A 12,246-nucleotide genomic window follows, 5' to 3' on the forward strand; every position below is an offset into this window, starting at 1 on the left:
CATCCCAGACCTGCATTTAATATGATAATTTAGGCATTTCACTAATTCATTTAACTCTAAAAAAATTTAAATATCAGAGACATGATCAAGAATCATCCAACTAAAACATCAAAGAAGAAGACTTGAGTAAAAGTGCAAGACAAACATGAAATGTTGGTACAATGAAAATACATCCAAAAGTTGCATGGTTGTAGGTACTCTGGCGTACTAGTGTCACCATATAAAGAGTGGATGTGCTTTATCCATTTCACAGTAAAAGTACCAAGTAGACTCAAATTCTGTCAAATAACTATTCATTATATCAGAATATCACACAACACAATATATACCATGTACTATATACACAAGGAGAATGCAAGGAAAAAGTAATAATATATCTGTAATGAGAAATAATGGAGTCTGCTTATTACATACCACATAACAGTCTACCTCATGCATTGCCAGTGGAAAGGCTAAGCTCATGACCACCTAAATAGATAAACAAATGCAAGCGAAAACATGGAATAAACAAATCTTTGCACACGGAAGATATATTGAATCCGTTCCTAATTTCTTTTACATAACATTCATATATCATTATATCAGAAATGCAAAGCAGAAGTTCAAAACGAGAAAAATAAAATATTACCCTTGTCGAGGTCATCCTCAAGTTCATAAACAACCAAGGCTCTTCCAATTACTGCATTTGGCCCACTAAGTGGTATCTAAATATCCCATTGAAGTATAACTAAGAATGAATTAGAACATATCAAAGTGTAAAATTACCAAGGTCTAGAGAAATACCTGTGTGTCGACAATTGTTGCTTCTGCCACACCTGCATTTATTACATAGAAGGCAAATGTATTAGTAAGGATAAGTTTATAAACAACAATTTGATTGGCACCCATAATATGGACCATAATAAGTTCTCAAAGTTAATCATGAGCATAATTCTTATCATCTTACAATAGAGAGCCCTGGAAAGATTCTTATCATTTGTTTCGAGGAATAAAGAGCAATGTTGGAATACTAATTAAGGCAGGTAATTGACTTCCTCAAAGCTATTTCAAGGTTAAATACACTAATAGGATGAATGCATATTATAAATACTAGTCCGTAATAACAAATCTGACCAGAGCAACAGAATAGTCCATTACCATCGGCATTAGCAATAATGTTTCCCAGGTCACCCGACTTCAACTTCATAAGCACCGTGTGTGAATCCTTCCAGATGGTCCTGCAGTTCCACATCACATTCAACCAAAATTACAACAAAAAAATCATATAATTAGCCAACAGAAAAACACAAAAATGCCTAATCAAAGCTTAAGAAACATAAAAAATCCAACCTGTGGACATACACCCATTCGTAGTATCCCCAAATTGACAAACACAATTTAACTTACAAATTAAATCATATAACATACAAACACAAAAGCATAAACCAATGAGTAACATAAAGCAACTTTTAATCCAACTTTAAACAAGTGAATACCTAAAGATTAAATCCACTACCGTATGCAAAAAAGGTCATGTATATAAACAACAAATTGAAAAGAATTAATAACTCCAAAATATATTGAATTAAATGAAAGCACCATACACAGGACATAAAATCAAATTAGGGTTCCGATTTGAAAAAAAATAATTTAACAAATTAGGGGTTTGATTAAAAAAAATCCCAATTTACAAATTTTGTCTTCATCTAGAGAAAACTAGTTCGATTTTAGAATAAAGATGAGATAAGCTTACAAAGCTTAACAATCGAGCTTTAGCTGAATTGAGATGATGAACACAGAGAGATGGTGAGCGGAGGTGAGATGGTGAGAAGAGGTGAGATGAGATGGTGAGAAGAGATGGTGAAGTGAGCTATCGACGTGAAAGTGAACGAGGGAATTGTTTAGTCGAAAGAGAGAGAGGAGTGCTAAGAGAGATGGTGAGGATTTGTTATGTCCGAAGAGGGAAAATAATGGGGGAACCAAAATATTGACTAATGAGCGGGGTGAAATTTTGGGATAATGGGTGAAAATTTTGACCAAGGGGGGAAATATAAAGATGGGCGCGAATTGAATTTTTTTTAGGTAACTTTAGACATCGGTTTTAAAATAATTGTTGTCTTCGAATTACAATGACATCAGAAAAATACGGGATGATGTTATAAATCTTTTTAACATCAGTGGCAAACATAACCGATGTCTAATGTGTGATGTCTATTAACATTTTTCTTGTAGTGTTAACTGGATTTTTCTAAACCTAATATGCAAGATGAATTTCAAATTTTTTAATAATTTTTTCATATGACTAAAATTGATAAATCTTAACATCCGTACGGTTGGATCATCGAAAAAATCATTTTAAAAATTAATCTTATCAATCGGGAATGAGTCTCATTGTCGGGAGGGGTACATTAACTGGATTTTTCTAATCCTGACATGCAAGATGAATTTTAAATTTTTTAATAATTTTTTCATATGACTAAAATTGATATATCTTAACATCCGTATGGTTGGATAGTCAAAAAAATCATTTTAAAAATTAATCCTGTCAACCGGAAACGAGTCTCGTTGTCGAGAGGGGTACATTAACTGGATTTTTCTAATCCTGACATGCAAGATGAATATCAAATTTTTTAATAATTTTTTCATATGACTAAAATTGATATATCTTAACATCCATATGGTTGGATCGTCGAAAAAATTATTTTAAAAATTAATCTTGTCAATCGGGAATGAGTCTCGTTGTCGGGATGGGTACATTAACTGGATTTTTCTAATCCTGACATGCAAGATGAATTTCAAATTTTTTAATAATTTTTTCATATGACTAAAATTGATATATCTTAACATCCGTACGGTTGGATCGTCGAAAAAATCATTTTAAAAATTTATCTTGTCAACCGGGAACGAGTCTCGATGTCGAGAGCGGTACATTAACTGGATTTTTCTAAACCTGACATGCAAGATGAATTTTAAATTTTTTAATAATTTTTTCATATGACTAAAATTGATATATCTTAACATACGTACAGTTGGATCGTCGAAAAAATCATTTTAAAAATTAATCTTGTCAATCGGGAACGAGTCTCGTTGTCGGGAGGGGTACATTAACTGGATTTTTCTAAACCTGACATGCAAGATGAATTTCAATTTTTTTAATATTTATTTCATATGACTAAAATTGATATATCTTAACATCCGTACGGTTGGATCGTCGAAAAATCATTTTTAAAATTAATCTTGTCAACCGGAAACGAGTCTCGTTGTCGGGAGGGGTACATTAACTGGATTTTTCTAAACCTGACATGCAAGATGAATTTCAAATTTTTTAATATTTTTTTCATATGACTAAAATTGATATATCTTAACATCCGTACGGTTGGATCGTCGAAAAATCATTTTAAAAATTAATCTTGTCAATCGGGAAAGAGTCTCGTTGTCGGGAGGGGTACATTAACTGGATTTTTCTAATCCTGACATGCAAGATGAATTTCAAATTTTTTAATAATTTTTTCATATGACTAAAATTGATATATCTTAACATCCGTATGGTTGGATCGTCAAAAAAATCATTTTAAAAATTAATCTTGTCAACCGGAAACGAGTCTCGTTGTCGGGAGGGGTACATTAACTGGATTTTTCTAATCCTGACATGCAAGATGAATTTCAAATTTTTTAATAATTTTTTCATATGACTAAAATTGATATATCTTAACATCCGTATGGTTGGATCGTCAAAAAAATCATTTTAAAAATTAATCTTGTCAACCGGAAACGGGTCTCGTTGTCGGGAGGGGTACATTAACTAGATTTTTCTAATCCTGACATGCAAGATGAATATCAAATTTTTTAATAATTTTTTCATATGACTAAAATTGATATATCTTAACATCCGTACGGTTGGATCGTCGAAAAATCATTTTAAAAATTAATCTTGCGAATCGGGAACGAGTCTCGTTGTCGGGAGGGTTACATTAACTGGATTTTTCTAATCCTGACATGCAAGATCAATTTCAAATTTTTTAATAATTTTTTGTATGACTAAAATCTCTAAATCTTAACATCCGTACGGTTGGATAGTCGAAAAAATCATTTTAAAAATTAATCTTTTCAATCGGGAACGAGTCTTGTTGTCGGGAGGGGTACATTAACTGGATTTTTCTAATCATGACATGCAAGATGAATTTCAAATTTTTTAATAATTTTTTCATATGACTAAAATTGATATATATTAACATCCGTACGGTTGGATCGTCGAAAAATCATTTTAAAAATTAATCTTGTCAATCGGGAACGAGTCTCGTTGTTGGGAGGGTTACATTAACTGGATTTTTCTAAACTTGACATGCAAGATGAATTTTAAATTTTTTAATAATTTTTTCATATGACTAAAATTGATATATCTTAACATCCGTATGGTTGGATCGTTGAAAAAATCATTTTAAAAATTAATCTTGTCAATCGGGAACGAGTCTCTTTGTCGGGAGGTGTACATTAACTGGATTTTTCTAAACTTGACATGCAAGATGAATTTCAAATTTTTTAATATTTTTTTCATATGACTAAAATTGATATATCTTAACAACCTTACGGTTGAATCATCGAAAAATCATTTTAAAAATTAATCTTGTCAACCGGGAACGAGTCTCGTTGTCGGGAAGGGTACATTAACTGGATTTTTCTAAACCTGACATGCAAGATGAATTTCAAATTTTTTAATAATTTTTTTATATGACTAAAATCGATAAATCTTAACATCCGTACGGTTGGATCGTCGAAAAATCATTTTAAAAATTAATCTTGTCAATAGGGAACGAGTCTCGTTGTCAGTAGGTGTACATTAACTGGATTTTTCTAAACTTGACATGCAAGATGAATTTCAAATTTTTTAATAATTTTTTCATATGACTAAAATTGATATATCCTAACAACCGTACGGTTGAATCGTCGAAAAATCATTTTAAAAATTAATCTTGTCAACCGGGAAGGAGTCTCATTGTCGGGAAGGGTACATTAACTGGATTTTTCTAAACCTGACATGCAAGATGAATTTCAAATTTTTTAATAATTTTTTCATATGACTAAAATCGATAAATCTTAACATCCGTAAGGTTGGATCGTCGAAAAATCATTTTAAAAATTAATCTTGCGAATCGGGAACGAGTCTCGTTGTCGGGAGGGGTACATTAACTGGATTTTTCTAATCCTGACATGCAAGATCAATTTCAAATTTTTTAATAATTTTTTCAGTATGACTAAAATCTCTAAATCTTAACATCCGTACGGTTGGATAGTCGAAAAAATCATTTTAAAAATTAATCTTGTCAATCGGGAACGAGTCTTGTTGTCGGGAGGGGTACATTAACTGGATTTTTCTAATCATGACATGCAAGATGAATTTCAAATTTTTTAATAATTTTTTCATATGACTAAAATTGATATATATTAACATCCGTACGGTTGGATCGTCGAAAAAATCATTTTAAAAATTAATCTTGTCAATCGGGAACGAGTCTCGTTGTTGGGAGGGTTACATTAACTGGATTTTTCTAAACCTGACATGCAAGATGAATTTCAAATTTTTTAATAATTTTTTCATATGACTAAAATTGATATATCTTAACATCCGTATGGTTGGATCGTCGAAAAAATCATTTTAAAAATTAATCTTGTCAATCGGGAACGAGTCTCGTTGTCGGGAGGGGTACATTAACTGGATTTTTCTAAACTTGACATGCAAGATGAATTTCAAATTTTTTAATATTTTTTTCATATGACTAAAATTGATATATCTTAACATCCGTACGGTTGAATCATCGAAAAAATCATTTTAAAAATTAATCTTGTCAACCGGGAACGAGTCTCGTTGTCGGGAAGGGTACATTAACTGGATTTTTCTAAACCTGACATGCAAGATGAATTTCAAATTTTTTAATAATTTTTTCATATGACTAAAATTGATATATCTTAACATCCGTACGGTTGGATCGTCGAAAAAATCATTTTAAAAATTAATCTTGTCAATCGGGAACGAGTCTCGTTGTCGGGAGGGGTACATTAACTGGATTTTTCTAATCCTGACATGCAAGATGAATTTCAAATTTTTTAATAATTTTTTCATATGACTAAAATTGATATATCTTAACATCCGTACGGTTGGATCGTCGAAAAAATCATTTTAAAAATTAATCTTGTCAATCGGGAACGAGTCTCGTTGTCGGGAGGGGTACATTAACTGGATTTTTCTAATCCTGACATGCAAGATGAATTTCAAATTTTTTAATAATTTTTTCATATGACTAAAATTGATATATCTTAACATCCGTACGGTTGGATCGTCGAAAAATCATTTTAAAAATTAATCTTGTCAATCGGGAACGAGTCTCGTTGTCGGGAGGGGTACATTAACTGGATTTTTCTAAACCTGACATGCAAGATGAATTTCAAATTTTTTAATAATTTTTTCATATGACTAAAATTGATATATCTTAACATCCGTACGGTTGGATCGTCGAAAAAATCATTTTAAAAATTAATCTTGTCAACCGGGAACGAGTCTCGTTGTCGGGAGGGGTACATTAACTGGATTTTTCTAAACCTGACATGCAAGATGAATTTCAAATTTTTTAATAATTTTTTCATATGACTAAAATTGATATATCTTAACATCCGTACGGTTGGATCGTCGAAAAAATCATTTTAAAAATTAATCTTGTCAATCGGGAACGAGTCTCGTTGTCGGGAGGGGTACATTAACTGGATTTTTCTAATCCTGACATGCAAGATGAATTTCAAATTTTTTAATAATTTTTTCATATGACTAAAATTGATATATCTTAACATCCGTACGGTTGGATCGTCGAAAAAATCATTTTAAAAATTAATCTTGTCAATCGGGAACGAGTCTCGTTGTCGGGAGGGGTACATTAACTGGATTTTTCTAATCCTGACATGCAAGATGAATTTCAAATTTTTTAATAATTTTTTCATATGACTAAAATTGATATATCTTAACATCCGTACGGTTGGATCGTCGAAAAATCATTTTAAAAATTAATCTTGTCAATCGGGAACGAGTCTCGTTGTCGGGAGGGGTACATTAACTGGATTTTTCTAATCCTGACATGCAAGATGAATTTCAAATTTTTTAATAATTTTTTCATATGACTAAAATTGATATATCTTAACATCCGTATGGTTGGATCGTCGAAAAAATCATTTTAAAAATTAATCTTGTCAATCGGGAACGAGTCTCGTTGTCGGGAGGGGTACATTAACTGGATTTTTCTAAACCTGACATGCAAGATGAATTTCAAATTTTTTAATAATTTTTTCATATGACTAAAATTGATATATCTTAACATCCGTACGGTTGGATCGTCGAAAAAATCATTTTAAAAATTAATCTTGTCAATCCGGGAACGAGTCTCGTTGTCGGGAGGGGTACATTAACTGGATTTTTCTAACCTGACATGCAAGATGAATTTCAAATTTTTTAATAATTTTTTCATATGACTAAAATCGATAAATCTTAACATCCGTACGGTTGGATCGTCGAAAAAATCATTTTAAAAATTAATCTTGTCAATCGGGAACGAGTCTCGTTGTCGGGAGGGGTACATTAACTGGATTTTTCTAATCCTGACATGCAAGATGAATTTCAAATTTTTTAATAATTTTTTCATATGACTAAAATTGATATATCTTAACATCCGTACGGTTGGATCGTCGAAAAAATCATTTTAAAAATTAATCTTGTCAATCGGGAACGAGTCTCGTTGTCGGGAGGGGTACATTAACTGGATTTTTCTAATCCTGACATGCAAGATGAATTTCAAATTTTTTAATAATTTTTTCATATGACTAAAATTGATATATCTTAACATCCGTACGGTTGGATCGTCGAAAAAATCATTTTAAAAATTAATCTTGTCAATAGGGAACGAGTCTCGTTGTCGGGAGGGGTACATTAACTGGATTTTTCTAAACCTGACATGCAAGATGAATTTCAAATTTTTTAATAATTTTTTCATATGACTAAAATTGATATATCTTAACATCCGTACGGTTGGATCGTCGAAAAAATCATTTTAAAAATTAATCTTGTCAACCGGGAACGAGTCTCGTTGTCGGGAGGGGTACATTAACTGGATTTTTCTAAACCTGACATGCAAGATGAATTTCAAATTTTTTAATAATTTTTTCATATGACTAAAATTGATATATCTTAACATCCGTACGGTTGGATCGTCGAAAAAATCATTTTAAAAATTAATCTTGTCAATCGGGAACGAGTCTCGTTGTCGGGAGGGGTACATTAACTGGATTTTTCTAATCCTGACATGCAAGATGAATTTCAAATTTTTTAATAATTTTTTCATATGACTAAAATTGATATATCTTAACATCCGTACGGTTGGATCGTCGAAAAAATCATTTTAAAAATTAATCTTGTCAATCGGGAACGAGTCTCGTTGTCGGGAGGGGTACATTAACTGGATTTTTCTAATCCTGACATGCAAGATGAATTTCAAATTTTTTAATAATTTTTTCATATGACTAAAATTGATATATCTTAACATCCGTACGGTTGGATCGTCGAAAAAATCATTTTAAAAATTAATCTTGTCAATCGGGAACGAGTCTCGTTGTCGGGAGGGGTACATTAACTGGATTTTTCTAACCTGACATGCAAGATGAATTTCAAATTTTTTAATAATTTTTTCATATGACTAAAATTGATATATCTTAACATCCGTATGGTTGGATCGTCGAAAAAATCATTTTAAAAATTAATCTTGTCAATCGGGAACGAGTCTCGTTGTCGGGAGGGGTACATTAACTGGATTTTTCTAAACCTGACATGCAAGATGAATTTCAAATTTTTTAATATTTTTTTCATATGACTAAAATTGATATATCTTAACATCCGTACGGTTGGATCGTCGAAAAAATCATTTTAAAAATTAATCTTGTCAATCGGGAACGAGTCTCGTTGTCGGGAGGGGTACATTAACTGGATTTTTCTAAACCTGACATGCAAGATGAATTTCAAATTTTTTAATAATTTTTTCATATGACTAAAATTGATATATCTTAACATCCGTACGGTTGGATCGTCGAAAAAATCATTTTAAAAATTAATCTTGTCAATCGGGAACGAGTCTCGTTGTCGGGAGGGGTACATTAACTGGATTTTTCTAATCCTGACATGCAAGATGAATTTCAAATTTTTTAATAATTTTTTCATATGACTAAAATTGATATATCTTAACATCCGTACGGTTGGATCGTCGAAAAAATCATTTTAAAAATTAATCTTGTCAATCGGGAACGAGTCTCGTTGTCGGGAGGGGTACATTAACTGGATTTTTCTAATCCTGACATGCAAGATGAATTTCAAATTTTTTAATAATTTTTTCATATGACTAAAATTGATATATCTTAACATCCGTACGGTTGGATCGTCGAAAAATCATTTTAAAAATTAATCTTGTCAATCGGGAACGAGTCTCGTTGTCGGGAGGGGTACATTAACTGGATTTTTCTAATCCTGACATGCAAGATGAATTTCAAATTTTTTAATAATTTTTTCATATGACTAAAATTGATATATCTTAACATCCGTACGGTTGGATCGTCGAAAAAATCATTTTAAAAATTAATCTTGTCAACCGGGAACGAGTCTCGTTGTCGGGAGGGGTACATTAACTGGATTTTTCTAAACCTGACATGCAAGATGAATTTCAAATTTTTTAATAATTTTTTCATATGACTAAAATTGATATATCTTAACATCCGTACGGTTGGATCGTCGAAAAAATCATTTTAAAAATTAATCTTGTCAATCGGGAACGAGTCTCGTTGTCGGGAGGGGTACATTAACTGGATTTTTCTAATCCTGACATGCAAGATGAATTTCAAATTTTTTAATAATTTTTTCATATGACTAAAATTGATATATCTTAACATCCGTACGGTTGGATCGTCGAAAAAATCATTTTAAAAATTAATCTTGTCAATCGGGAACGAGTCTCGTTGTCGGGAGGGGTACATTAACTGGATTTTTCTAATCCTGACATGCAAGATGAATTTCAAATTTTTTAATAATTTTTTCATATGACTAAAATTGATATATCTTAACATCCGTACGGTTGGATCGTCGAAAAAATCATTTTAAAAATTAATCTTGTCAACCGGGAACGAGTCTCGTTGTCGGGAGGGGTACATTAACTGGATTTTTCTAATCCTGACATGCAAGATGAATTTCAAATTTTTTAATAATTTTTTCATATGACTAAAATTGATATATCTTAACATCCGTACGGTTGGATCGTCGAAAAAATCATTTTAAAAATTAATCTTGTCAATCGGGAACGAGTCTCGTTGTCGGGAGGGGTACATTAACTGGATTTTTCTAATCCTGACATGCAAGATGAATTTCAAATTTTTTAATAATTTTTTCATATGACTAAAATTGATATATCTTAACATCCGTATGGTTGGATCGTCGAAAAAATCATTTTAAAAATTAATCTTGTCAATCGGGAACGAGTCTCGTTGTCGGGAGGTGTACATTAACTGGATTTTTCTAAACCTGACATGCAAGATGAATTTCAAATTTTTTAATATTTTTTTCATATGACTAAAATTGATATATCTTAACATCCGTACAGGTTGGATCGTCGAAAAATCATTTTAAAAATTAATCTTGTCAACCGGGAACGAGTCTCGTTGTCGGGAGGGGTACATTAACTGGATTTTTCTAATCCTGACATGCAAGATGAATTTCAAATTTTTTAATAATTTTTTCATATGACTAAAATTGATATATCTTAACATCCGTACGGTTGGATCGTCGAAAAAATCATTTTAAAAATTAATCTTGTCAATCGGGAACGAGTCTCGTTGTCGGGAGGGGTACATTAACTGGATTTTTCTAAACCTGACATGCAAGATGAATTTCAAATTTTTTAATAATTTTTTCATATGACTAAAATTGATATATCTTAACATCCGTACGGTTGGATCGTCGAAAAAATCATTTTAAAAATTAATCTTGTCAATCGGGAACGAGTCTCGTTGTCGGGAGGGGTACATTAACTGGATTTTTCTAAACCTGACATGCAAGATGAATTTCAAATTTTTTAATAATTTTTTCATATGACTAAAATTGATATATCTTAACATCCGTATGGTTGGATCGTCGAAAAAATCATTTTAAAAATTAATCTTGTCAACCGGGAACGAGTCTCGTTGTCGGGAGGGGTACATTAACTGGATTTTTCTAAACCTGACATGCAAGATGAATTTCAAATTTTTTAATAATTTTTTCATATGACTAAAATTGATATATCTTAACATCCGTACGGTTGGATCGTCGAAAAAATCATTTTAAAAATTAATCTTGTCAATCGGGAACGAGTCTCGTTGTCGGGAGGGGTACATTAACTGGATTTTTCTAATCCTGACATGCAAGATGAATTTCAAATTTTTAATAATTTTTTCATATGACTAAAATTGATATATCTTAACATCCGTACGGTTGGATCGTCGAAAAAATCATTTTAAAAATTAATCTTGTCAACCGGGAACGAGTCTCGTTGTCGGGAGGGGTACATTAACTGGATTTTTCTAATCCTGACATGCAAGATGAATTTCAAATTTTTTAATAATTTTTTCATATGACTAAAATTGATATATCTTAACATCCGTACGGTTGGATCGTCGAAAAAATCATTTTAAAAATTAATCTTGTCAACCGGGAACGAGTCTCGTTGTCGGGAGGGGTACATTAACTGGATTTTTCTAATCCTGACATGCAAGATGAATTTCAAATTTTTTAATAATTTTTTCATATGACTAAAATTGATATATCTTAACATCCGTACGGTTGGATCGTCGAAAAAATCATTTTAAAAATTAATCTTGTCAATCGGGAACGAGTCTCGTTGTCGGGAGGGGTACATTAACTGGATTTTTCTAATCCTGACATGCAAGATGAATTTCAAATTTTTTAATAATTTTTTCATATGACTAAAATTGATATATCTTAACATCCGTACGGTTGGATCGTCGAAAAAATCATTTTAAAAATTAATCTTGTCAATCGGGAACGAGTCTCGTTGTTGGGAGGGGTACATTAACTGGATTTTTCTAAACCTGACATGCAAGATGAATTTCAAAATTTTTAATAATTTTTTCATATGACTAAAATTGATATATCTTAACATCCGTATGGTTGGATCGTCGAAAAAATCATTTTAAAAT

General features: G+C 31.5%; 1 long non-coding RNA gene across 1 annotated transcript; it reads right to left on the minus strand.

Annotated features, from left to right (window-relative positions):
* Positions 1–636: 636 nt before the first annotated feature.
* On the minus strand, positions 637–1,173 carry LOC141704341 (uncharacterized). The gene is made up of 3 exons (XR_012567926.1): positions 1,138–1,173; positions 784–815; positions 637–704 (listed from the first exon to the last, which is right to left on the minus strand). It is a non-coding gene; the product is annotated as an uncharacterized LOC141704341 (long non-coding RNA).
* Positions 1,174–12,246: the final 11,073 nt, after the last annotated feature.

This window comes from Apium graveolens, unplaced genomic scaffold, assembly GCF_009905375.1.
Source record: "Apium graveolens cultivar Ventura unplaced genomic scaffold, ASM990537v1 ctg7747, whole genome shotgun sequence".
In the NCBI taxonomy this organism is placed as follows: domain Eukaryota; kingdom Viridiplantae; phylum Streptophyta; class Magnoliopsida; order Apiales; family Apiaceae; genus Apium; species Apium graveolens.